The following is a 27249-nucleotide window of genomic DNA, read 5'->3' as shown; positions in this document are numbered from 1 at the left end:
TCACACCTCCTCCTTGTCACTGGCACTGGTTGAAAGGAAGGATTGTGGCCAAGATGCGATCTGGCCTAACAGAGGGGTGTGGTGCCAGCATGGAGCCCCTCTCTCATCTCCGGCCCCCATCACTTCATCAGATGTCAGCCATTTCTTTGGCTTCCAATTCTTCCATCACTTCTTAAAGACTTGGCACTTTAAAAACTCAACCGCATCCTCATTGTTTATTAAATAGAATATCTCAAATATAACAACATCAATAGATTGCCTATATTCTGCCTTGTTCCTTTATTCCTTTACTGCCACTCCCTCACCTCCTTGGAAGAACTCATCATCCAAAATCAGTCAAACAAAACTTGACCTTGTTGTGCTTTCCAGCACACCCACTTGTTCCCCTGAAAATCCTTTCTCTTAATGAGGTGCTGGCCAGGTATACATGCTGTCTTTGTGGAATGCTATGCCCTGCACCTGTATGCGTGTACATCTTAAACTAGTCAGGCACATCAGTCTCTCATCTGTGTGTCAGTACATTAGTCACATCACCCACTCATCAATTTTCCTTTTGAGTTTCAGTCTTTCATTTCTCAATTTCTCACTTATGTGCAACTGTTCATATGACCCAGTGAATAATTCCTTTCGTCTTTCTTCTCAATCACCTTTTGTCCCAGCAATAAAATTGGAGCATATGACCTCGTCATTGCATAATCTTCAGGGTCACATGGTAGAATTAGATGAGAACTATGGATTAAGAGTCTGGAGACAAAGGGTACTTTTTCTGGTTCAGTGGCATAGGACTTAGAACAAATTTGTTTGCCTATCTGAGCTTCAGTTCCTTTTGGTAAAGAGGTAGATGATTGGTCTCAAATGTCTATTAATTCATTCAAGAAGTAGCTAATGAGTGCCTTCTCTATGCCTGCATTGAGCTAGGTGCTGTGGATACAATGGTAAGAACAAGATATAGTTTCTGCCCTCATGGAGCTTATGGTGTATGGAGGTGTCAGCTGTCAATTAATAATTCCACAACTAAACATGTATTTATCAACCATTGTGAGTGCTACGAAGGAAAAGCACAAAATGCTGCAGGAAGAGTTAACAAGAGGCAGTGACCCACCGGGAGCAAGGGTGGCGGACATGTCAGGCAAGGAATATGGGGACTTGTGAGGAGATGGTACAGGAGTTAACTAAGCAAGGAGGAAGACAGTGAAGCACATTCTAGGCAGAGACATGGCAAATGTAAAAGCACTAAGGCAGATTGGAAGGTATATGGAAAGAAATGACTAAAGACAAGAAAAGCTGAGATAGACCACTCTGAGAAAGGGGTCCCAACTGAGGTTATGGAGGTAGAAAGAAGCCAGACCGGTGAAGTCTCCCTTGTAAGCCAAGTTAAGAACCTTAAGCTGTATGCTTAGTGCAATTAGACTGTTTGAAAACAGTGGAGTGGGATGAGACTAGCACTTTAAAAAGGTCACTGTGGCCCCCTGAGAAGAGAAATGATGGGAGGCAGTAGAAACAACTGGGGGAATCTTTCCACGCAAGAGATGAGAAGATATAGCTTTGAAGAAGGTGGTGGCAGAGAACGGAGAGAAATCCTTCTAAGCTTGCCTGTGATAAGTTTCCTTGTGACCCCCAACCTTCCAGTCTCCCTGGACCTGATTTTTACCCTTTCTGCACAAGGTCTTTGTTTCGAACTCATACACAGTACAGTGTTTACTCTGTTTTAGTTATTCATTGTTTTAGTTGCCCCACTGGGTTGGAAGCCTCTCATAGTAATTATACTGTCTTATTCATCTATTTTTTAATAAAATTATTTTTTATGTCCAGAGTGTATAATAATAACCTTCCCCTAGATTCAAGTTTATAACTTCTCAAATAGCTTGTGAGGCCAGTAGAGATACTTCTTTTTGTCTAATTTGCTTTCTGGGAAGACTTCATTCAAATCCTCAATGGTCATCTGGTCAAATGGAATTATGTTCTTTATCTTCTCCAGCTCTTTCTCATAGTGCTCAATCCTGGCCTTTGAGAGAGACAAAATCTCAGCACAACCTTTCACATCTTCTTCCTCAGCATCCACCAGGACACTATATTTATCCTCTGGCACAGGAATCTTCAGAGCATTAAACTTCTTTTACAAATCATCTACTGAACCAGCCTTTGCTATATTGGCCTTGCAGTACGCTCAGTCAATAGCTGGTGGATTCTCAGGTAGAGTAGCCAACCTGAGGTGAGGGTCTAACTATAGGATTTCAGGGAGTTAGCAATGGCCTTCTGGTTTCAAGGTATTATCTCCCCAAAAGCTACCCAGTTAATGGTTCTCAGAGCACGTTTTCGCCCAGCCATCTCGAGGTCCTTCACCAACCCTGGCCTTGCTCATCTTTTTTATCCGCTGAAAAGATAGCCTTATAAATAATGGGTGCATAGTGGGTGTTTGGGTGAGATCCATACTTTTCCTGATGGGCAGTTTTATGAGCTGGTGAGACACCCACCCCAGACACACAGCTGAAGGATACCTTGGCAGGCCTAAGTGGTCTGTAGCCTACATATGATTTAATTTTCTCTGCTGTTCCTGAGGGAACAGAGGAAGGAAAAGGGCTGTGATAGGAGGTGGAGGAAGAAAGAGTATCTCTCCTTTTAAGATCATATTTCGGAGTCACATTCTTTTCTGCTCCTGCGGTGCTCCTGCCCACAGAATTCTCACACACACAGAGTCGCATGATTGTTTCAAGTGCTGTAGGACAGTGGGAGAAAATTCTGGACTGTCAGGATCATAGGCTGAAGCAGATAAAATGATAACCTTTTTCCAGGTGGTTATTACTTACTCTCTGAGCTTCAAGGTGTTGCCCCTCGTAGTTAGGGGTCCTGTTAGCAATCTCTCTCCATCCTCTCCTCTAAGGCTGACGTACCTGCTTCAGCTCCTTTGTGGTCTTTGTAAGAGCACAGTTCTTTCTTATTTGGATCCCAGATCTAGCTTTTTGGTGTCTGGTTGAAACTCTCATTTGAGCTGCCAGTTTCTTAAAAAATTAAGAGCCTTATATTGGGTGCTCTTCCCACAAATTCCATTTTCCCATGTTTTCTTCTATTTGCACTCTTAGGGACTTAGTCATTCCCCGAGTTCTGGGACTTCTAAACAGTACCTCATAGATTTTCCTTTTCCCTTATCTACTTTGTTAAAGAAAAAAATGGAACTTCAACTTCCCTCAGCACCCTTCCTCTGTCCTTGGAGCCTCTGTGTAGCTTCCTCTGCTGAAATTTTTTCATAGGGCCATGTAGTGGATGGTAATTTGCTAAAAGCCATCTCTTTCAGACTATGGGAAATTCTATTGTCTTCATTTAGACTCTTGACAGTTCTTCCTAGCAAACCCCCCACCCCAGGAGGTGCATTTAAACTTAGGAAGCTAAGACCTTTTTCTGGGATCCCCTTCATTCTATATTTATTTTCTGGTGATAGCGATATTTTGCTTTGGCTGACAGTTTTTCAATCTGCAATTAGAAAATACTCACACTAGAAGTAACCTTAGAGACCATCTAAATTCTCATTCATACTCTTATTCTGTTATTAAGAAATCTAAAGGCCTGGTGAGTCAAGCAGTTTGCCCTAAGTCATTTCATTATATAGCACTAATGACTAGAATCTTTGTCTTCAAAGGCCTAATTCTATGCTCTATGCTTTATAATTCTCTTTTTGTATTCTCTACTGAAAGTCATACAGCAAGACAAAGACAGTGTGTACTCACAGAGCATTGCATCAATCATTCACCAAATATTTATTGAACACCTATCTAAACATGGCACTATGCTGGTGCATAACTAATACACATAATCAGCCCGATATAAATGCAAACTAAGTATGATTAATTATCATTAACCATTTAGAAATTCTATGTCCTTTTCCTAAGAACTGAAGAAGTAAAAATAAAAATATTTGTATCCCTATAATGTGCAGAATGTCACTTTAGGGAGGAAAGGAAGAATGTCATCTATTTATCATGCTGAGTTATTAATTTCTTGAATTTTATATAAATGTTTTGGTATACAAAGAGATAGGTTAAATTTTAGTGTTTGTGAAAAAAATATATTGGGAATTAGTGCATTCTCAGAACAAGCTACATGGTGGATAAGAGGTTGGAAAAATTCAGGTTTTAGAAGAAAACTGTTATAATGCCAACTCTCCCTGAAAACAAATAAACAGATTATTTATTTGTTTGTTTAATTTATAGGTAGCTTAGTATTATAGCTTGAAAGGCCTGGATAGCTGTGCACTGTCTGAAACTGTTCTTGACTTCATTGGAGGGAATATAAAAAGATAGAGGTCTTTTCTCAGCAGCCTTTTTATTAACTGCTCCCCTTCAGATTTAGCCATCTGTGGTCATTTTAAATAGCAAGCATTGGAGACAATAACCAAGTTTGACAGTAATCACAAAGGTGGAAGCGATTGTGCCCAAACCACATCCCAGGGTCAAAAGGATCTTCATCGATTTGAAGATAACAATCATGATGTGATGTTGAAAGAGCACTAGTTCAAAGTCAGAAGTGTAGGTGCTCTCCCTAGTGCCATCTCTTCATTGCTGTGTGATACCGGGCAAGCCACCTAACCCCACGAATACTATCCTCACCTCTCAGATGAAAGCTGCTACTGCATGGTGTTGTTTTGACAATCAAATAAGATCACTAATACAAAAGTGCTTTGAAAACTCAGAGACCATTGGAAATATAAGGCAGTTTTATTCCAAAGCTCCAGGATTTTGGCCAGTAACAGAAATTTTACCTTGTAAAGTTAGTATTTCCTTCTTTTGTGTGTGTTGGGTACCTGTGTGCATATTTTACTCCGTTTGAAGGACTTCCGTTACCCTTCCTTTGAAATGGCAGCTGATAGACTCAGTGTTGCTGACAAATAGCAGGCTTCTCCTATCCCTTCAAGAATCGAGAACAGGACCGAATTTCATTAGAGAGACTCAGCCTGATGATCACAATGGGGTAGCAGGCATTGGACAGCCACCAGCCATCTTTTCCCAGAGTCCTGGGAACATTTTACAGACAACTGATGTGAGTGAGGTCTCCAGTCCTGTTTGCAATGTTTCCAGGTGGTGGCTGATACTAAATGTTTTTTTTTTTTTGGTCAGTGCTGTAGAGTCTGTTGTGTCATGGGAGAAAGGACTAAAGATCCCTTTGTAATGCTGGATTGCAAAGAGCTTAGTTTTTCACAATCCATTGGTTCATTTAATAAGAATTCATTGTGTGGGAACCATGCTGGGTGTTAGAGACACAGGCTGATGTGGTTGGGAAGACAGAGGCCATGGGATAATGACATTACATGGTCACAGTTCTAGTCTGAGGTACTTGAAACTGGAGTATTTCCTCCACAGCTGTGTCCCCTTATCTGGTGGAGGGCATGTATCTCAGAGAGGACAGATACAAAATGATGGAGATCATGTTAGCTTGACCAGTGTAGATCACGTTTTTCAGCCCCACTATCCCCTGCCTCTGGTCAGCATTTAGTATTGTGAAGACAATAGAGTGAAAAATTAATATGGTGTTCGTTTGAGGTAGCAGCAAGCAGTGTATTTCAATACAGTTATTTGGTAAATATGTAATTAATATGCAAGATCTTTGTCCTCAATCAATTTAAATTCTAAATTGGACACAGTAGTCACAACAATGTAGAAATTCCTACCTTGGGGGCAGAAGTTATATTGCAAAGGACCTGCAACAATATAGCAAACATAGTCTGAATAAATGATATGCTTATGCACATATATGCTATTTTCAAATGCATGTAGGAGGTGTTGTGATTAATAAAATAAAAAGTTATGAAGTTCATTGTCTCCCTATTATTTTGTATTTTGCTTTTGCTTGTGTGATTATTTTATTATATGTCTTTCCCTACTACAGTGTAAGCTCCATGAATCTGGTTTTACACTTCATTAAGTCCCTGGGTACTCAAAGAACATTTGTTAAATGTTGATTAAATATATTTTCTCAACCAATAGGTTGAGAAATTACAAATATCATGGGCTGCCCCTTGAAATTTTATAATGTTAAAAAGGTGTCCTTCTTTGGGTTGAGGCTGAGACTCTGAGTGTGGGTCAATAAAGGAAAGATAAATAAGATAAAGATTATGGACCCAGTTAGAAGGGGCAGGACACAAAGATTGGGGTTAAGAAATAATTAACTGTGGAATGTCACCTCTGCCTTCATCTCTCATTGTCTTGCATTACTTCCTACTCCTTACATTTCCAGAAATTCTAACAAATCTTGTCTCATATGAGCTTTACCATAACACAATGAGTAACGAGGTAAGAAGGGGAGCAGAATGGCTGCTACCTAGTTCTTTTCTCTTAAGCCTTTACAAAGTTCCTGATGCTCTGAAGTACCCAGCTGGAAGGGACAAACGAGATCCTCTGATCCTATGAGCTTGGTTTTACACAAAGGAAACAATGCCGCGAATGCTAAGGTCCCTGTCCAAGGTCATATGGCTACGCGGTGACAGAGGCCAAACTAGAATCTAGTGTGACTTAGACTTTTCCCACCACTTTGCTGTCTCTGTGTTGGGGTCAGACTCATCAGCACTCAAATATTTTATTTGGGAGGAGATTGTGGTAAATCTTATGGATTAGGGAGTATAGATTCAAATTTATAGTTTAGGTATTAACCTTCTGTTTTCATTCAGTCTTTTAAAATATATGCTCCTTCACACTAGCAACAGCTCGAGTGCCATCCAAAAATAGAACTTAGACTGTGAACTAGATGTTAATGTTTATCTAATTCTACTGAATATCACAACCTTTAAGTCCACATGCATTTATTCTGATTATTATTATAAATACGCTGCTCACCTTAATAAGAGTGAGTAAATGTGTTCTTTCTTCATCAGTTGGGCATTCTTTTGATACAATAATGCCCTTCTGAAGCCAATATCATTGCTAATTCTGCATTAACGGAGATAAAAACAGAAAACACAGTGTCATAATAAATATCTGGCAAGGCAGAGAGACACTATGTTAAAGGAAAATTGTCCCAAGGCACTTTAATGCTTTCTTTTGCTATGGTTACAGAATTACTTGAGGGCACATTGCTGAGGGGACCTCTATTACATCTATTATTGAGATTTATAAGAACACTAATAGGTAAATTCAAACCTAACTCCTACATTAGTGATGCAAATTAATGTGATTCTAACTATTCAACTTGCAGTTATAAATATTCATGTAAATTGTCTGTCATAATGAACACAAACTCCGTGTGTTTTAAATATGTGTGCAGAAGAACATGATGTATATATTGACATGGTGACAAAAGCACACTATCATCTACAGAGGGAATATTCTGATCTGAGTACATGTACAACCTCTAGTGACTCATCTGCTTTTATTGCTGAGGAAAAATGTATACTACCAACTACAGATTGAAAGGCAGATGGTTAAAATATTTTCCAATACCCTTTAATGGCATTGACCCACAGTCTTTATCAGTAGTCTGAATAGTGCTTGTAAGACCATCTGCTGGGTTCAGAGGAGCACCAGTCATTTGGTGAAGAGTGAGGAGATTAAAAAATGATACTGGAGAACAGCTCAAGCATGGAGAAACTGGAAAAATGTATCATGGCAGCATGATTGATTAACATTTTAGTAGATTCTGAAGGGAGAGAGCGAATTCTATGCAGGTAGGAGTAAATTTGAGTCCATGCCATATGAGTATGTGATCACAGCACTATCTTTTTTAAAATAATTTTTCATTATCCTGTTACAGTTGTCCCAATTTTTTCCCCTTTGCCGTCTTCTACCTGTCTCAACCACCTGCTACAAGTGAATTCCCACACTGTTTTCCATGTCCATGTCCATGTGTCATTCATACAGATGACTAGTATCTTCCCCTTCTTTCCACCATTATCCCACTTCTCCCTCCCCTCTGGTCACTGTCAGTCTGTTCTATGATTCTATGCCTGTGGTTCTATTTTGTTCATTAGTTTATTTTGTTCACTAGATTCCTCCCCTCCTATAGGTGAGATTATATGGTATTTGTCTTTCACTGACTGGCTTATTTCACTTAGCATAATATTCTCCAGTTTCATTCATGCTGTTGCAAAAGATAGGACTTCCTTCTTTCTGTTGTGTAGTATTCCATTAGTAAATGTACCAAAGGTTTTTGATCTATTCATTTACTAATGGGCACTTAGGCTGTTTCCAGCACTTGGCTACTGAAAATAGTGCTGCTATGCTACTGTAAACATACTTGGTTGTATGTTTAGACAGGGGTACATTAGTTCTTTTGAATTGGTGATTTGAGATTCTCAGGGTATATTTCCAGCAGCAGAATTGCTGGGTCAAAAGGCAGTTCCATTTTTAATTTTTTGAGGAAATACTATATTGTTTTCCACAGTGGCTGCACCATTCTGCATTCCCACCAACAGTTCACTAGGGTTCCCTTTTCTCCACAACCTTGCCAGGACTTGTTTGTTGTTTCATTTATGATGGCCATTCTGATTAGTGTGAAGTGGTATCTCATTGTGGTTTTAATTTGCATCTTTCTGATGGCTAGTGATGCTGAGCATCCTTTCATATGTCTCTGGGCCCTCTGTATGTCCTCCTTGGAGAAGTGTCTGTTTAGGTCCTTTCCCCATTTTTTAATTGGGTTGCTTGTCTTTCTGGTGTGGAGTTGTGCGAGCTCCTTATATATTTTGGAGATCAAACCCTTGTACTAGGTATCATTTGCAAACATATTTTTCCATATGGTTGGTTCCCCTTTCATTTTGCTGATGCTTTGTTTAGCCATGCAGAAGCCTTTTAAATTGATGAAGTCCCATTTGTTTATTCTTTCCCTTATGTCCCTTGCTCTAGAGAACATATTAGTGAAAATATTGCTGCATGGAATATCTGAGATTTTCCTGCCTATGTTTTCCTCTAGGACTTTTATGGTGTTGCAACTTATATTTAAACCTTTTATCCATTTTGAGTTTATTCTGGTGTATGGTATAAGTTAGTGGTCTAATTTCATTTTCTTGCATTTACCAGTCCAGTTGTCCCAACACCATTTATCGAATAGGTTATTTTTACCCCATTGTATGTTCATGCCTCCCTTGTCAAATATTAATTGACCATAGAGACATGGGTTTATTTCTAGGTTCTTTATTCTGTTCCACTGATCTATGTCTGTTCTTATGTCAGTAGCAGACTGTTTTGATTATAGCATAATTGTAATATAGTTTGATATTAGGTATTATAATCCTTCCTTTGTTCTTCTTTCTCAAGACTGCTGAGGCTATTTGGGGTCTTTTTTGGTTCCATATAAATTTTTGAAATATATTTCTAGATCTGTGAAATATGCCATTGGTATTTTAACAGGAATTACATTGAATCTATATATTGTTTTGGGTGGTATGAACATTTTAATGATATTCTTCCAATCCACGAACATAGTATGTGCTTCCATTTATTTGTATCTTCCTTAATTTTGTTCTTCAGTGTTCTATAGTTTTCCGAGTACAGGTTAAATTAATTCCGAGTTCTTGGTTAAATTAATTTGTAAGTACTTTACTTTTCTCATTGCTATAGTAAATGGGATTTCCCCCCTAGTTTCTCTTTCTGATATTTCACTATGTACAAAAGTACATTTTTTGATTTCTGAATATTGACTTTGTATTGGTTTTGCCAAATTCACTTATTATGTTGAGTAGTTTTTTTTGTTGTTGTTGTTGGAGACTATAAGGTTTTCTATGTACACTATCATGTCATCTGTAGATAGTGACAGTTTTACTTCCTCCTTTCCAATTTGGATGCCTTTTATGTCTTTTTCTTATCTAATCACTGTGACTAGAACTTCTAATACTATTTTGAATAAAAGTGGTGAAAGTGGACACCCTTGTCTTTTTCCTGGTCTTAAAGGGAAATATTTTAGTTTTTGCCTGTTGAGTATGATGTTGGCTGTGGGTTTCTCTTACATGGCCTTTATTATTTGAGATATGCTCCCTTGATTCCTACTTGGCTGAGTGTTTTCATCACAAAAAAGTGCTGGATTTTATCAAATGCTTTTTCAGCATATATTGATATGAACATGTGATTTTTGACCTTCATTTTGTTTATGTGGTATATTGCATTTATTGATTTCCAAATATTATGCCATCCTTGTATCCCTAGGGATGAGTCCCACTTGATCATGGTGTATGATCATTTTAATGTATCGCTGAATTTGGATTGCCAATATATTTTATTTATTTATTTATTTATTTATTTTAGAGAGGGAAGGGAGGGAGAAAGAGAGAGAGAGAGAGAGAGAGAGAGAGAGAGAGAGAGAAATCAATGTGTAGTTGCTGGGGGTCATGGCCTGCAACCCAGGCATGTGCCCTGACTGGGAATCGAACCTGTGACACTTTGGTTCGCAGCCCTCGCTCAATCCACTGAGCTATGCTAGCCAGGGTGGATTGCCAATATTTTGTTGAGGATTTTGGCATCTGTGTTCATCAGACATATTGGTCTGTAGTTTTATTTCTTTGTTGTGTTTTTCCTGGTTTTAGAATTAGGATGATACTAGACTCATAAAAAGAGTTTGGGAGTCTTCCCTTTTCTTGTATTTTTTGGAACAATTTGAGAAGGATAGGAGTTAGTTCTTCCTTAAATATTCAGTAAAATTCAACTGTGAAGGCATTCACTCCAGGGCTTTTGTGTGCTGGGAGTTTTTTGATTATTGCTTCAGTTTCACTAGTTGTTATCAGCCTATTCAGTCTTTCTGCTTAGTCTTGATTCCTTTTTGGAAGACTGTATTTTTCTAGAATTTTTTCCATTTTGCCTGGGTTGTCCAATTTCTGGTTATGTAGTTGTTCGTAGTAATTTCATACAATCCTTTGTATTTCTGTGGTATCTGTTGTAACTGCTCTTTCATTTCAACACTGAATATCTTAGTGAACTTTGCCATTGGATGATTTAAGAAATCTAAATCATGTCAAAATTCTTTTTCATGAGCCCTGGCAGGTGTAGCTCAGTGGATTGAGCATGGGCTGCAAACCAAAGGGTTGCCGGTTTGATTCCCAGTCAGGACACATGCCTGGGTTGTGGGGCTGATCCAGAGTGGGAGCCACGTGAGAGACAACCACACACTGATGTTTCTCTCCCTCTCTTTCTCCCTCCATTCCCCCCTCTCTAAAAATAAATAAATAAAACCTTAACATTTTTTTTCATAAATGTCTGACTTTATAATTCTCCTTGCAAGTCCTGCTTCATGAAATGGCATTATTATTAGGTCTCTTTGGTCCTTAAATATGAAAATTCATTTAGATGAAGATGAACATAAGCCTAATTTTTACTTAATTCCAGCACCACATTTATGTTCTCAAGTATTTATTTCAAATTGCATTCTGTTGTACCATGTGGTCACAAAGAATTAATATTTTTCCAAGTCAGCATAATTAGGAGAATATACTGTGTTTTACAGTTTTTGTAAAGAAGGAAGTTCATTAGTTATGTGCTTTTAAGAATAGTTTTTTTTAATAGATAAAATTAATGTAGTTTTTTCTATGGATTATTTTAAGTATCATTGAAGATCTCTATGTTTATTTTATTTATTAAACTGTGATTCATGATTGTTTAACACTTTGGTCTATGTTTTGCCTCTAATAGTCCAATGTCAAATGGCATGATGGTTTCAAAGACAGTCCCTGGTCTTGCTGCTACATATGCATTGTCAAGAAAAGCCACATTAGACTTGCAAATATACTCTGATATGTGATCATCTCATATGTGTGTTTGTATTTTTTGTATGCCCCGGTTTCTTTTTATTCTATACATTTAAAGTCTCCTGCCTTTACCATTTCCCCCATATTTCTTTTGAAATGGTTTATACGCTGAAATGTTCCATCAAGATCATCTTGCTTCAATGACGCAATCACTGTGCACATGTATTTCTGCTTCAGAGGGTTCTAATAAGGAAAATTATCTTTATCTACCCATGACAATATTCTTTGGCATTCTAATCCACAAATATCTGCAAATCAGATGTCTATGAATTTAGCCATACTACTTCAAGTTTAGAAAGACACCTAAGAAAATGAAGGATAGCCAACAAGGTAAAATCTTTGCTTGCCTTTAGATTTTTCCATACCTAATAATCACCATTGTCAATTCAAATAAATTCAACTACAAAATGGTACATAAAGAAGTAACTTTTATGTCTCTCTCCAGAGTACTTTCAAAGTACGTCTTTTTAGCTTTAAAAATATATATATTGTACAGAAACCCCAGAAGCAGATCCAAAACAGAAAAAATCATGGAAAAGGAATAATGAGATATAGTGAAAGAATTCCAAATCAGTACCAGCTGCTGAACAATTAGGTTCAACTGCTAACAGGTGTGTAGAAGAGCCCATGAGTAATGCTACCTTTTGTCAATGTGCCTTCTGAAAGGACTTTGGGTTGTAAAATTCCCAGAGTATCTGGGTTGTTTAGAGGAAATGCTTTGTGTGTGTGTGTGTATTCATGTAAGATAAAGCTTATTCTTTTTATAGATTTCCTTTTAAAATTAACAGAAATCAAGTATTCACATTACACAAATCATGGAGACACAGGTGGAGGGGAATGAAAGGCGGTGGTGGGATTCAAAATCCTGGACCTGCAGATTCTCTGGAAGGCTTCTGGGATGGTAAACCCTTCAAAGTGCAAATGCAAACACGCATGCTCACGCACACATGTGCACACACACACACACACACACACACACACAAACACACATTTGCATTAATCCTTGGGTGAGATTTCAAAACTTCCATGAGCTTTTTGAAAGAGTCTGTGACTCCGCTCTCGAGTTTGAAACTGGTGAAGTAAAAAAATCATGAACTTTTAAGTCAACAGCCCTGTCTTCACTTAATGTCATCAATAGCATCTTGGCAACTGTGACTTTAAGCTTAATGACTTACACCAAAACCAATTTTACCCATGCTAATTGATATAAGTAGAAGTTCAGTTCCTACAGAGTATTTCTGGTCACAAAAATGTTACCAAACTTCTAAACAGAGACACAAAACAATTCTAATATTAAACACTGAAACAAATGCGATATATATGTATATATATATATATATGTGTATATATATATATATATATATATATATATATATATATGAATGAAAGACTAATAGAAACAAGTAAGATAATTATTTTCCAACCTGCTTCTTCCAGTTCAGGGTTGCTGGAGGCTAAAGCCTATCCCAACAGCTTAAGGCGCGAGGCACAACACACCCTGGATAAGACACCCTTCCATGCAGGGCCACTCACACCCATACACACTAACTCAGACTGGGACAATTTAAACATGCTAGTGAATCTCACCTGTACATCTCTGGGATGTGGGAGGAAATGGAGCACGTGGAGAAAACATGCACACATGGGGAGAAGGTATAAACTTCATCCTGACAGCCCCAGCTGGGAACCGATTTTTAATTCTATCAACATTATAACAAAATGATGTTGAATGAAACATTATTCAAGGACCTGCTGTACATGATATTTCTGAACACATTTCTTTCTTTAAAAAATAGGGATAGTGTTACTGACCTCATTTGCTTATTCAGTTATTTAAAGCATTTTTTTGTACAAATTGCAGTGTGCATGTTAACCACTTGGGATCTTATTAAAGTGAACACTGTTCCACGAGGCCTGGGGTGGCACATGAAATTCTGCATGTCCAAGAAGCTCCCGGATGATGCTGATGCTATTGGAATGCTTAGCACACTTTAAATGGTAAGAATTTGAAATGCTGGTTCTCAAATTTGACTGCACATTGTAATCTCACGTGAAGTTAAAAAAACTGATATCTGGGCCCCCCAAGGTTCCTGATTTAACTGGCATAGGGTGCAGTGAGGGCAGCAGCATATTCTAAAGCTCCCCAGGTGCTCTGAATGTTCAGTGCAGTCTGAGAATCACTGATTTAAAGCACAGTGCCTGACACATATGAACATTATGTGCTCCACAATCACTAGTTTCCTGAGGAGGCCTCTCAATGACCGGGGTAGGGTAATGAAAAATAAAAGACTGACATATTCCTTGCAGTGGTATGAGAACTGCAAAGATTGCTAGCACTAGGCAAATTGAATCCCATTGTGCAATATACTTGCTCTGAGATGGAGACTGAGGTTTCTTATCATTTTTGTGTTTCTTATATTTAGACAATTGGGAAAAAAAGGGATAATTATGTTTTAACCTCACATATTTGTTTGGAAAATTAATGTTTATAAGATACTTTGAGACTTGTGGATTAAAGGGTATTCAAGATATTTAAAATATACAAAGGGAATAAATGGATACTCTAAAAATTTTCAGTAATTGGCTCAAAGCAAGGGCAGTTAATGTTGGGGCAACAAGAAGAAAGGCGGTGGTGAGGGGAGGTCAATGCTGGCATGTTTTCTTTGGATACTTGGAACAACGACACAAAAGTTTATATTGGTTCATTTTACAGGCCTTGATAATTTTTATAGGCTTTCTTTTCTAGTGGAAGCCTAAATTTCAACTCATAATCTGGGTTTTTGAAGTCTTCTTACCCAGGCACAGGCTGTGGGAGCCACCCCTGACTAAGCTGTTATTATCACCAATCCCTGCCAGAAAGAACTCCCAAGCTTTCATAAGAGACCCTTTGGAAGTGTTTGAAGCAAATGCTTTGAAATTTGTAAGTGTTGCTCTCATTTATGAGTGTCCAAATTCTTTGAGAGTGAAGTTCATTACTATAAAACATCAAATATTTGGAAAGCTTATTAATTGAAGCAGGGACCAATATGGTGAGTGTAAGTGGGAATGACTGCCTCTGTGCACTGGACTCATGTGAGGGACTATAGAGATAGGATGCCTGGCCAGACTTCTTGCATTCCTACCTCCAGTATCTTCCCTTTTCCCTGAACCTTCAGACTTATGATGGTAACAGCGGTATATTACTGGACCCAGAGTACTGCATTATTGCTTATAGTTTCTCTTCACTTTGCACATCATTTTGTAAATAGTCCTCTATTAAGCCCTCCTTAGATTATCCTTATTTACTATAAATAGAAATACTGTGAGAACCAGCACCTCATCTCTCTCATATACTGTATATTTATTAGTGTTTCCTGAACAAACAAACAAATAAAAGTTTCAGCCTCCTTTTCATTGGCTGCATTTGTACTCTTGACCTAAAAATATTGATTAGTTATCAGGGGAACAGCTCTGTGAGCAATGGTGGACTCCCTACAGTAAAATTTGTCTAAGAATTAAGGCTATATACAGAACGTTTCCATGTCCCTTTTGCTTATATTTATTTTTACATTCTTAAAGTTATATGGAATTTAAAAAAATAATTTCACTAATACAATGTATCTGGTTTCAACATTCCTCTCACTTGCTAATTATCCTTACACACAAGCTGAATCTGTAGCACAAATTAGCCCAGTGGTGTCCAGGAAGTAGTAGGGCCACAGCTTTTGAAGCCCATGCTTCTTGGTTGCCCTCTCAGCTCCCCCACCTCTCATTTTTTTCGCTGTTAGCAATGAAAGTTGCATTCAGATTTGGAGATGATGGTTGTCATGCTTTACTTTCCCATCTTGGGACAAAAGTGTTTTTTGGTTTTGGGGGGTTTTTTTGGTGTTCAATTTGAGCTTCCATTTGTTCATGTTAACAGGAATTCATGTTTTCTAGTAACTTCCCAAATTTTTCTAAGGGGTAGCTTAATCAAGTTTGTGAGTTAGGACTCCTCCAAAGGGACTTCCATGTACTCATGAAGTGAGGTCTCCACAGTCCCCTCCCTAACTCTTGCCTGCCTTTTGCAGCTCTTCTTTGCTGCTGTCACAATAAGAAAGTTCCATTGTCATTGCTGGACCCTGGCTTTGGACAGTTCTTACACTTGAAGATAAACCTGGTAGTATGGGCTGCATTGGGTAGTCCCAGAATTCATAAGTTGAAGGCTTAACCCCCAGTACCTCAGAAAGTGACTGCAATTGGAAAAAGAGCCTTTGAAGAGGTAATTAAGGTCATAAGGGTGGGCCCTAAACCAATATGACTGGTATCCTTATAAGAAGAGGCGATTGGGACACAGATGTACATGAAGGAAGAGCATGTGAGGCAAAGGGTTTCCTTTTAGTTTTGTGGGCTAGAAGTCCAAGATCAGTGTGTCAGCTGGGTTGGTTACTCCTGAAGCCTTCTCCTCTTGGCTTCTCCATGGCCATCTTCTCCACAGGTCTTCACATGTTCTTCCCACAGTGAGTGTGTGTGCATGTCCATATCTCCACTCATAAATACAACAGTCAAGTTGGATTAGAACCAACTCCAATTATTTCATTTAACCTTAATTTCTTCATTAAAGACCCCATCTCCAAACACGTTCTGAGGCACTGTGGATTAGGCCTTTAGCATGTGAATTTTGGGAGAAAACATTCAGCCCATAACAGACATGACATTTTATATGAGCTGTAACTTCAGAAAATATTTAATTGCAGGTTTTTTTGTTTGTTTCTTTCCACGGGCATAGAAACCTATATTGGCCCTGTTTTCAAGAAAAGAGATAGGCTTCGGCCTCCACATTCTTTAGTGTGCAGGTATATTCCTGATTGCCCCTGCCTGTTTCAAGAAAGAAAACCCAACACACTGCCACTTCTGCCCCACTGACTTCTATGTGCTTCTAGTTCATGGAGATGATTGCCTCATTTTGAACTCAGCTCATTGATATGTGAGAAAATCATCAATCGGTTATCACTCTCATATCCCCAGTCGGGGACCTGGCCAGCAAGCCAGGTGTGTATCCTGACCAGGAATTGAACCAGTGATGTTTTGATTTGTAAGACAATGCCTAACCCATTGGACCACACCAGCCAGGGCTCATTTTTGTTTGTTTGGATTGTGGCAGAGAGTAGTCAATGAATAACTTAATAGTATCATTTTAATGGAGTTTCTAATATGATTTTTTAAAGAGAAAAATAAAACTTTGTTGATAGCATACTTCACAGGAAGCTCAAATGTGACCATTTGATCAAGTCTGTGGTTAGAAGTCTATCTAAACATCCTACTAAATTAACATGATTACTAATATACATAGAAGAGTAACTTGAATCCAACAATGTTCTTCCAAATATATATCCACAAAAGTATAATTAAATTTCAAGCATAGCCCAATTTTTAAACATTGCATAATGTAGTCAATTATTTTCCAATTAAATACTAGGGCACAAATTATATTTGAAAGTTTGAATTATTTATGCTAATAGAGGGAAACTTTGACAAGGATAATGCAAAAATGGTAAACTGCAAATAACTTATATTTTGTTTTGCTTCGTATTTGTGTACTCTATTTAATCCAGGTGTTTGATGTGTTGGGAGTTTACACCATTACATTCAAATGATAAAAACACATTTTGAATATCAGATTTGGAAAATTCCCCTGCTTCCCATTCTATTTTATCACTTGCCAAAGTCTTCCCTGTTACTGATTCCATGCTCAGGAGAGATACTGAATCAGTTCTGACTGATTCACAACATCTGGAACTCACCTTATCTCTAAGTTCATCCATGATCTAACTCACATCTTCCTTAAGGAGCATATTAAAAGGGAATGTTGTGTTTGGCTTCCATGGCTTTCTGCAATGTCTGACCTTAGGAGCAAGAGAGAGAAATGTTCTAAAATCTTGTGGAAGTTATATGTAGACTAAGTCAACAGAACATAGAACTCATATATATCCTCTGTGAGTAACCCACAAAGGGACTAATGCTTCACAGATTTGATTGTTATATTGCTGAGTGTTTAGTGTGATGCTTTGACAAAGACTTCAAATTCCCATCAACCGGCTTCCAATTACCTGTGCAATGAAAGCAAAATGACAAGTAAATCATACTTTGATCTGCTTTTGTGACTGCAAACATTATACAACATCTTGACATGATTTGCCACCTTCTGTTCACAGATCCCTGATAAGCATCCCCCTGCACATAGAAGAATGAATCTACTTGACCCTCCCAAAGAGTACATGATCTTTGACGATCGACAAAAATTTACCAGTGTAGCACATGCTCTTACAAATACATATTAAACTCCCACTACTTGTCAGAACTATTCTAGGCTCTGAGATAAAGCAGTGAATAGGATGAGATTCTAGTCTGGGAGTTACTCAAAGCTTGGTGTTAATGTTTTCCAATTAAAGTATGACTAAACATTTGGAACCATTAACCTGTGCAATGCTTTAAAAATGTATTAAATACTTTGAGATATGAATTTTAAAGTTTTACTTGAACTACTCTGATGCCTATGTAGATAAGTTGTGGTCATTTTTTTCTGATAGAACTTTATGATTCTGATATTATTTTTCTGAAACACACAGGTCCAGTCAGTGATAAATATAATGGTTGTTTGTACTTAGATGATATGAATTGGAAAGTCAAGGAAATTAGCCAGACAATTTAGAAGAAAAAAATGTTATCAAGGAAAATCTGAGGTTTTCTTATTCACACTCAAGGGTCCATTACTCAGATTCACAGAACGATTATGTAAATTTCTCTTTTGCCTTATGCACATGGTCAAAAACAATGAGAAAAGGTTGAGAAGGCAGAGGTAAATGAGTTTCAACTTTTCTAAAGTAAATAATGACTTTTTTCCATAACCTCAGTTTTATTATTTAACACTATGCCAATAATTTACCATAATAAATATGCTATAAAAACCATTCACATGGACATTGATTTCTGAAGTTAAAAATGCAGAGCCAAGTTTAATAATGAGCTGACCAAAATTTGCGTGGAAATTTTATGTGGTTCTGAAATCGTGTATGTGAATCCAGTATTGGCTTGCAATTAATAATCTTTTAGGATATTATGTGTATAAAGTATTGCTGAAAATATCACATATAGCTTTGTGTAGCCCAAATAGTCTCCAATTATTTCAAATTAAACTTCAACTCAGTGTTTTCAAATTGTAATGATTGAATCTTTAGCTTCTGAAACATTTTTGGCCAGGTGGCTGATTTCCATGTCAGACCTTGTGAATCAGAATCTTCACAGTTGTACTAAATCCTGGAATCTACATTTGAAATAAACTGTTCAGGTGAGTCTAATGCAAACTAACGTTTAAATTTCTCTCTTAACCTCATCATGTCTTAAGATACTTAATTTGCTGCTGTTTGAAATTGTCTTCTGGCTTATATAGAATTTACATTGTTTTATTAATTTTTAAAAATGTTAAGTTCAATTTTGGCAATTCAAAAGCATCGAAGAAAAACTGCATTATTGAAAGTTTTTTACATCTTAAAGGATAGTTCACATGATGTGAAAAATGGCTGCTTAACATCATCTGTATTTTCCCAAAGCCGAATAATTCCAATAATTCAATTTGGCAACTGCAGTTTTGTAAACAGATACTAGAGCTCTTAAAACATGGAATTATTTTCCTTTGATTTGTATAATAAAAGGGAAAGGAGCTTTAATAGATACATTTGACTAGGATGATTACATTTATAAATCATGTTTTTTAGCCAGTAACATTCCTTTATAACACAAATGAATCTTGAAGTCCCAGGTAACACAATTTTTACAGAGAATATATTTTTAAAAAGTGTCCAACCCACAAATAGAATTAAAAATGAATTCCAATGTTTATTTACCTCCTTCATAGCACATTGAAGAGAATCCTTTGACCAGGTTTTTAAAAAGTACTTCCTAAATTCTCCAGTTCTTCTGCTACTCCAAGGCTGGTATTGAACATCCTATATCCTAAGTTCTAAATTCCCCTTTCATCTTCAGCCAGGCTTTTCTCCTCTTTCTTCCTGATCCTTTCTATTATTTAAATAGATAGTTTCTGTGGATACCCTCCCTTTTCTCCTCACTTGCATGTCACTAATCTCTTGATTCTTGTAGGTCAGAAGATCTGAGAACCTGATTGACAGGTGCTATTTCTCACTTAATATAAATAACTAGGAACTGACTGAAAATGAGATTGTACACCTGAAAGGTTTGATGCTGGCTTGAGATTTAAAAATTCCATTGTCATCGAGATGTCCTTAATATTACTGTTACCAAATGAAACTTTAGCTGTGTGAGTTCTAGGAAATGAAAAAAAGGTTTTTTTCCATTTTTCTAATTTTGGCACCTATTAAATGATAGAAAGTTTTGTGGACTATAATTTCAATATCTACTGTGAAATACGATATGTAATTAAAAACAAAATACTACCTAGTAACATATTCATTGCAGATTCCAGACCGCAGCAGGAATATTTTCATGTTAGTGTCGGTACCTTCACAGGAAAGTGTGATCTAAGCACTATGGGACCATATATGGGCCTCAAATTTTTGCCAATGGGCAATTTTTATTATATGCTTTGCTTTCCATTTACTTCAATAACACTTAATAATGATACTTTGCATTTATGTAGCACCTTTTATCCAGTGATCCCAAAACTTAGTACAAACGTTACTTCTTAAAATTATCTAGAAGATCAGTATTTTAAAACTTTAATTAAAGACTTTAATAAAAATATAAATCCATGCTATCTGGAGTTCATATATTCAATGGCTTAGTTTATTAGAGAATAGAAGCTGTTACAATTTTTGCCCTGGATTTTGAAATTCAGTGTTCATTAAAAATAAAACAAAGGGTCTTTTTTGTGAGTATAAAGTAATGTATATTTATTGTAGAAAAATCTGGAAAGTACTTAAAATACCAAGAAGAACATAAAAATTACCCACACTCTTAGAACATAGAATTAAGCACTCTTACTGTTTGGTATGTTTTCTACAAATCCTCTTTATATGCACATATACAAATATATATTTTAAAATATTATATTATTACTAGGGGTATGTGTATGTTTATATATTTTTAGATGATATAGTTAAAGCATTTTCAAATGTAAAATATCTTTGAACTTGGATTTTTAATGACTACATAATGAATACTAGGTGAATACATAATTATTTAACTATACACATACTTTGGAATATTTAGGTTATTCCAGATTATTAGCAATCTGGTAATGACCATTTCTATGCAAACCATCTTTATGTTTCCTTCTATTTCCTTAGAGTGGATTTTAAAAGTGGAATTACTGTATGGCATTAAAACAATTTAGGCAATCTGTGTGTGTTAAAAGATTAATTTCCAAAAAGGTTTTCTGTTTTATTTATTAGTCATCTTTTATTTACAACATTAAAACAGCTTAAAAATGCTAATAAAATAATCTGAAACTAAAGAAAAATAAAATAATATCACAACAATTAAGGGTTTTGGAGTTAGTCATTCCCTGCTTTAAATTTTAGCTCTGCAATTTCAGGCAAAATATTTAATTTCTGCGTCTCAATTCTTCATCTGTAAATTGGGGATTAGGATGCCTATTTTATAGAGTTGCTGTAAGCTTTAAGTGAAATGAGACATACAAAACAATTAGAACAATTTCTGGAAGTTTCTCACTGTCTCATCCATTCCCATGGTAAATTAAATCACAGCTATATAGACCCAGCTCAGACCTGTCTTCTGAGACTTGCATATCTAGTTCCCTACCTGACATCTTGTTTTGCATGTCTCTCAAGGACTCTAGTCATAAAGCTTTCAAAATCCTAGTATCTGGTATAAATTCTGCAAGTATTGTTTATATGCACATATGTAAATATATTTTCTTTTACAAAATTATATCATTAAGTGTATTTGGGGGTTTCTCCAGATAGCTATTCTATTTATTATCTATCTTCTATCTATCTATCATCTATCTATCTATCTATGTAGATATTTTAAGTAATTGGTTCATGTGACTGTGGCGTCTGGCTAGTCCATTATTTGCAGAGCAATTTGACACCCTGGAGAGCTGGGGAAGAACTGATGTTGCAGGTTGAGTATAAAGACAGTCTGGAGGTAGAATTCCCTCTTCCTCAGAAATTTCAGTCTCTTTCTCTTAAGGCCTTCAACTGATTAGATGATATCCACTTACTGTATTTTTTGGACTATAAGACACACCTTTTACCACATTTTTTGTATCAAAATTTTTTTCCTATTTTCCTCCTCTAAAACCTAGGGATGTCTACTTTTTAGACCATAAGACACAGCCAGGTTTTAGAAGAGGAAAATAGGAAAAAAATTTTTGATGCAAAAAATGTGGTAAAAAGTGCATCTTATAATCTGAAAAATAAGGCACATTATGGAGGGTAATCTGCTTTGTTCAAAGTCAACTGAGTTAAGTGTTAATCTCATCTCATAAAATACCTGCATAGCTACATCTAGACTGGTATTGACAAAATATCTGGGCACCTAGCCATTGTAAAATTAACCATCACACTAAATGCATGTGTGTACTAATTGCTAATTAAATGACTCTTTACTCCTTAATCTATGCCTTTTGCTGTTGTCCCTATCTTACTTTCAGTATCTAACCAGTTGTATAAGCCAGATACCTGGAATTAATACAGTCTTCTGATCAAATCTTTCACCAGTTTCTGTGTATTTCATTTCCTAAATTTCGCTCCAATCTACTTCTTCTTATCCATGGCAACCGCCCTTGCCCCGGCCACCACTGCCTCTAGTCTGGATGGACGGAACTGTTTCCACTCTTGCCCTGTCCAATCTATTCTAAACCTAGCAGGCAGAGTCAGCTTTAAAAATCAAAGTTTCTATTTAAAAAGTCTTCAAAAGTTTCTTATTTCTCTAAGAATAAAGGTTGAATTCTTATCATTACCTACAGGATCATGCATGCTCTGGTCCCTTTACGCCCCTCTGAACACATCCCTTGCCCTTTTCCCTACACTCATTCAGTCACATCCAACATCATTGTCTGTTTTAGTTCCTGGAAACTGCCTCACTCTTTACTACTTCAAGGCCTATGATAAGTTGTTTATCCTGTGAGGTCCCTGGCCCCCTAATTCTGTGAGTGTCTGAGTCCTTCATATTCCAAAGTCCTATCTTAAATTTCCCATTAAGTGCAGCCTTCCCCGAACACTCTGCCTAAAGCTCTCCTTTGTGTAGTATCATGTTCTTTTTCCCATATAAGCAGCCACAATTTGTTGGTGTATGTCTTCAGTTGCTTACTGGATGTCTCTCAGACTGATCTCTAACCTCCACGAAGGCAGCGTGGGTCATGGCTGCTTGGCTTCTCACCCATCGCCTAAAACATGGTCTTCATGAAGAGAGCACTTGGTGAAAACAGGTGAAAGAATGAATATAAACTGACTTAATAGGCAGGAGCTGCTACATTTTATAACATTATTATTATTAAAATCACAAGGTTAGGATATAATTTATAATAGGTACTGTGGGTTGAATGATGACCCTTAAAGAGGTATGTCCACATGCTAATTCCCAGAACCTGTGAATGTGATTATTTGGATAAAGGGCCATTGCAGATGTAACTAAGAATCTCAAGATGAGATCATCCCTGTTTATCTGGGTGGGTCCTACATCCAATGGCAAGTGTCCTTATCAGAGACTGAGGCAGAGAAAGCTCGAACACACAGAAGAGAAGACCACGTGCAAATGGAGGCAGGGATTGGAGTGATGCAGCCATAGCAAATGCTGACAGCCACCAGAAGCTCAAAGAGACAGGGAGAATTTCTCCCCAGTGTCTCCGAAGGGAGAGTGGCCCACCCAATACCTTCATTATGGACTTGTGACCTCCAGAACTGTGAGAGGACAAATTTCTGTTGTTTTAAATCATTCAGTTTGTGGTAATTTATTACAAAGTCCCTAGGAAATTAATACATTGGTGAAGATTCTGGGCCTAAAGACTAGCATTTTGAATTTTGCAACAACCTTTCAGCATAAGTATGTTTATATCATTTAAAAATTATGTGTGTAAAATCTTAACATCACTAATATAGACCACTGTATTGTAATACTCATCATCATCACCTAACACACACAGATTACCACTTATTTGCTGAGATAAGGGCAGGTTTGCATTTTTCTTTGCCTTTTTATATCAGTGATTCCTACTTTTATAGATTTTTCTTTCCTCTTCCCTGAAATAATTGCATCAATTATCATTATTAAATGGGTTCCACTTTTCACTGTGCATAAGGGGAAGTTTAAATAGATTTAGCAATAAGTTGTAATGAAACAAAAATTTTCACTATTTATTACTTACAAGAATATAAGGCTAGTATTTTTGCTAATAATACAAGTAAGAAATAGAGACTCACAAAAATAAAGTAACCTACAAAATCCACAGCACTAGTAGGCAGTAGGAAGTGGCACTCAGATATGGGCCTAACTTTTCTATATTCTTAATTAAAATGCCTTAATCCAGATGCTGTTATGTCCCTTCTATCAGTCATGGGAAGTGATTTGAAAAGCCCATTCATTTTTAATTGCTTAGAAATTTATGTAATAGTTTGTCTCAGTAGACATTTTATTTTGAAAAAGTATCTGGGCATGAAGCCCTAATAGTAGAACTTCTAATAGGGAAGATATTTTGAGGACATCCCTCTTGAATTGAAACCAACCCAGGATATGAAATTGCTTATTGTGCATATAGTACGAAGGGTTGACTCCAAACCTGTAGGACATGACTCACTTGGAACAGATGGAAAGTTGAAAACAGTCAATGATCTGGGCTGACTATACAGTTTTATTCAATAGCTATCAGCTATTTACTGATTAGCTTTATATGTATTTGTATAGAATATAATCTGTTTCCACACAGGGGAAGGAGCTTATAGAAATTGTGCCTCCGGTGTAATGTGGGCTGTCACAGACCTTCACATGACCTGTGTCGGCACTGATCAATGTCGGCTAACTCCAAGATGAGAGCGGGAGAGCCTTTTACCCTTCCAGCCACTGAAGTTCTTTTAATAAGTATACTTTTCTAATGACTGGAGCAATAACCTTACCTTGGCAACTCAGAACATCTTACTTTAAAGAAAAATTGTAATTTATGTCAAATTCTCACTTTGCTACTTGCTAACTCTGAGACTTGAGCAGGTTAACCAACTTCTTTGAATTTTACTTCCTTCATCTTCGCGTACTGATGAAAAAATGATCCTGGTGTTCAAAAAAAAACCAAACAAAAAAAAACCCCCAAACACATAGTGTGTTGCCTAGTACATATTTATGCACTCAATTTAGGTTAGTTTTAGTCTTTAAATCATTCAACAAATAATTTTTGAAAACCTTCTATGTGCCATTCAGAAAGATCATTAATTAACATGATATTGGAGGATGTGGAAATCTGGTCAGAGACTTTTAGAGGAACCCATGCTTCCTTGGGCTATCTCCAACCACCCAGCTAAGGGGAAGTCTAATAAAATAAATTGGAACTTAATAGCTTCAGTGGAAGACTGGCCTGGTGGAATTCCACCATCAGCCCCAGAGCCCACTCTCTGCCAAGCCACCAGTGGGGACCACTTTAGTGATGTGCTCCCGTGGTGTGCTCTAGAGGACAGCCTGCAGCTAACACGGGTGCTCAACATCACTTTGTCAGTAATGCTTTTTGACAGCTGTCAATTCTTAGGAAAGCCTAAATGAACAGGAAACTCTCTGGGTAGAGTAATTATGTAGGATCACAAACAGGGCTGTAAATGACAATTCAAAGCACCTAACCATTCAATGGAATGGAATTGGAAATGGTACTGGAAGACATTGGCTGGCTTTATGTTCTTATAGCATTTTGCCTAAATGTTCTTCTTTGGTCAATGTGTTGGCTAGCTATGATTCCAACCCTCTACTTTGGACTAAATTATATGATTGTACTTTCTTTAGTTACATACATAACTTGGCCAAAACAAAAATATTTACATAAATTACTAAAATTGCTCTGTGTCAATAGGAAAGTTAAAAACCCAAATAGGTATTTATTACTAGCAGGTATAGAGTTGGCTTGTCAAGAATATCAATTGAATAGTATAAACATTTAATGAAAAAAGAAACAAGAAGATTGTATTCTGAAAGCTTGCAACATAATACTGGCATGAGGAGAGTCCCATAAACATATATGTGTGGCCAATGATAACTTTTTTCAAAGGTAATGAATATTATTAGAGTGACAGGATAAAGGCAATATGAATCTGGGAAGGCTTCATGGAAAATGTGAGTTTGAATAAGCCTTTAAATGTTTTGAAGGCATAAGTCTTGGCAGAAAGATTGTTTTTTGGGCAACACAGGCAATGAGAATGTCCTAGGCAATCTCTTCTTCTCATTTTACACCCTTTCTACATTTCTAGGCCACATCACAACTTTGAACATTTTTTATGCGTTCAATAGTCCCAAATTTGCAAACAACCCAGTAGATCCAATTGCCTACTGATATATTTATTTGGCTTCTCCAGAGGATTTCTAAACACAATCTATTAAAAAAACAAAACTCATCAATGTCATTCCTTCTGCTCCCTTTCCATACAGCCTTTTTCAGTGAAGGGCATTACCATCTATCCATCTGCTTAAGGAAGAAATTTGTGACTCATGCATGACACCCCTGCACCCTCACTCCTACTTCCAGCCAGTGGATAAAGCCTATCATTTTATGGCAGGAAATTTCTGCTATCCATCAATCTTTCTCCATGCTCATAGCCAGGTTTCTAGTCCAAGCTACCTACAAGAACCTCCAAGTTTGTAATGACTCTTATGCCCTCTAGTTTGTTTGTTTACCTTTTACCCAGAGTGATCTACAAATGTAAGCCTGATCATATTACTATTCTGTGTAAAACTCTTTACTGTCTTTGCATTATTGCAAGGTTAATCCAACCTTCTTACCATGGACTTACAAGGTGGTTTCACACTATGCAGTCACCCATGTTGTCACTCTCATTTAGTGTCATACTACCTCTCATCCCTCTGCCTCAGTTACACTGGATTCCTCCCAGTGTCATAAACAAGCCACCATCCTTTTCTCCTCTGATCTTTTGCAAATGCTATTTCATTTATTTGGAGAAATAATTTGGAGTATTCATTCATTTATAAGTAAGTAGACACTTAGACCATGATAAGGGTAATGAAAGAAAAATACAGGGTCCAATAAGGAAACCTTATTAGCATGGAGACTGGAGGAAGCTGCTGAGCAGTTATTGGCTAGTGTGGAGTAAAAACATTCCTGAAAAGGTGGCAATGTTCAAAGGCACTGAGGCAAAAAGAGCATGTCAGGTTAGGGGATATCCCAGGAAGAAAAAGGATAGTGCATGCAAGGGCAAGTGGCATGAGCTGAGGCTGGAGATGTAGGTGGAGCCCAGACAATGAAGGGCCCCCTAATCACGTGAAAGATTGTAGGTATGAGGAAAGAGCAGTGGACACCCTGTCGTTATATTGCTGGGTGCCCAGGTGGGGAATGGTGACCCTTGACCATAGTAGACAATTTAAAATGGGCAACA

The 27249-nt window shown here is 37.1% G+C and overlaps 1 pseudogene; it reads right to left on the bottom strand.

Annotated features, from left to right (window-relative positions):
* Positions 1-1846: 1846 nt before the first annotated feature.
* LOC123818144 lies at positions 1847-2328 on the bottom strand (annotated as a pseudogene).
* Between the last annotated feature and the right edge of the window lie 24921 nt (positions 2329-27249).

This window comes from Phyllostomus hastatus, unplaced genomic scaffold, assembly GCF_019186645.2.
Source record: "Phyllostomus hastatus isolate PE091 unplaced genomic scaffold, TTU_PhHast_1.1 phas_contig_254, whole genome shotgun sequence".
In the NCBI taxonomy this organism is placed as follows: Eukaryota; Metazoa; Chordata; class Mammalia; order Chiroptera; family Phyllostomidae; genus Phyllostomus; species Phyllostomus hastatus.
Note: the sequence above shows the minus strand (reverse complement) of the source record. Positions and strands in the feature narration are given on the sequence as shown.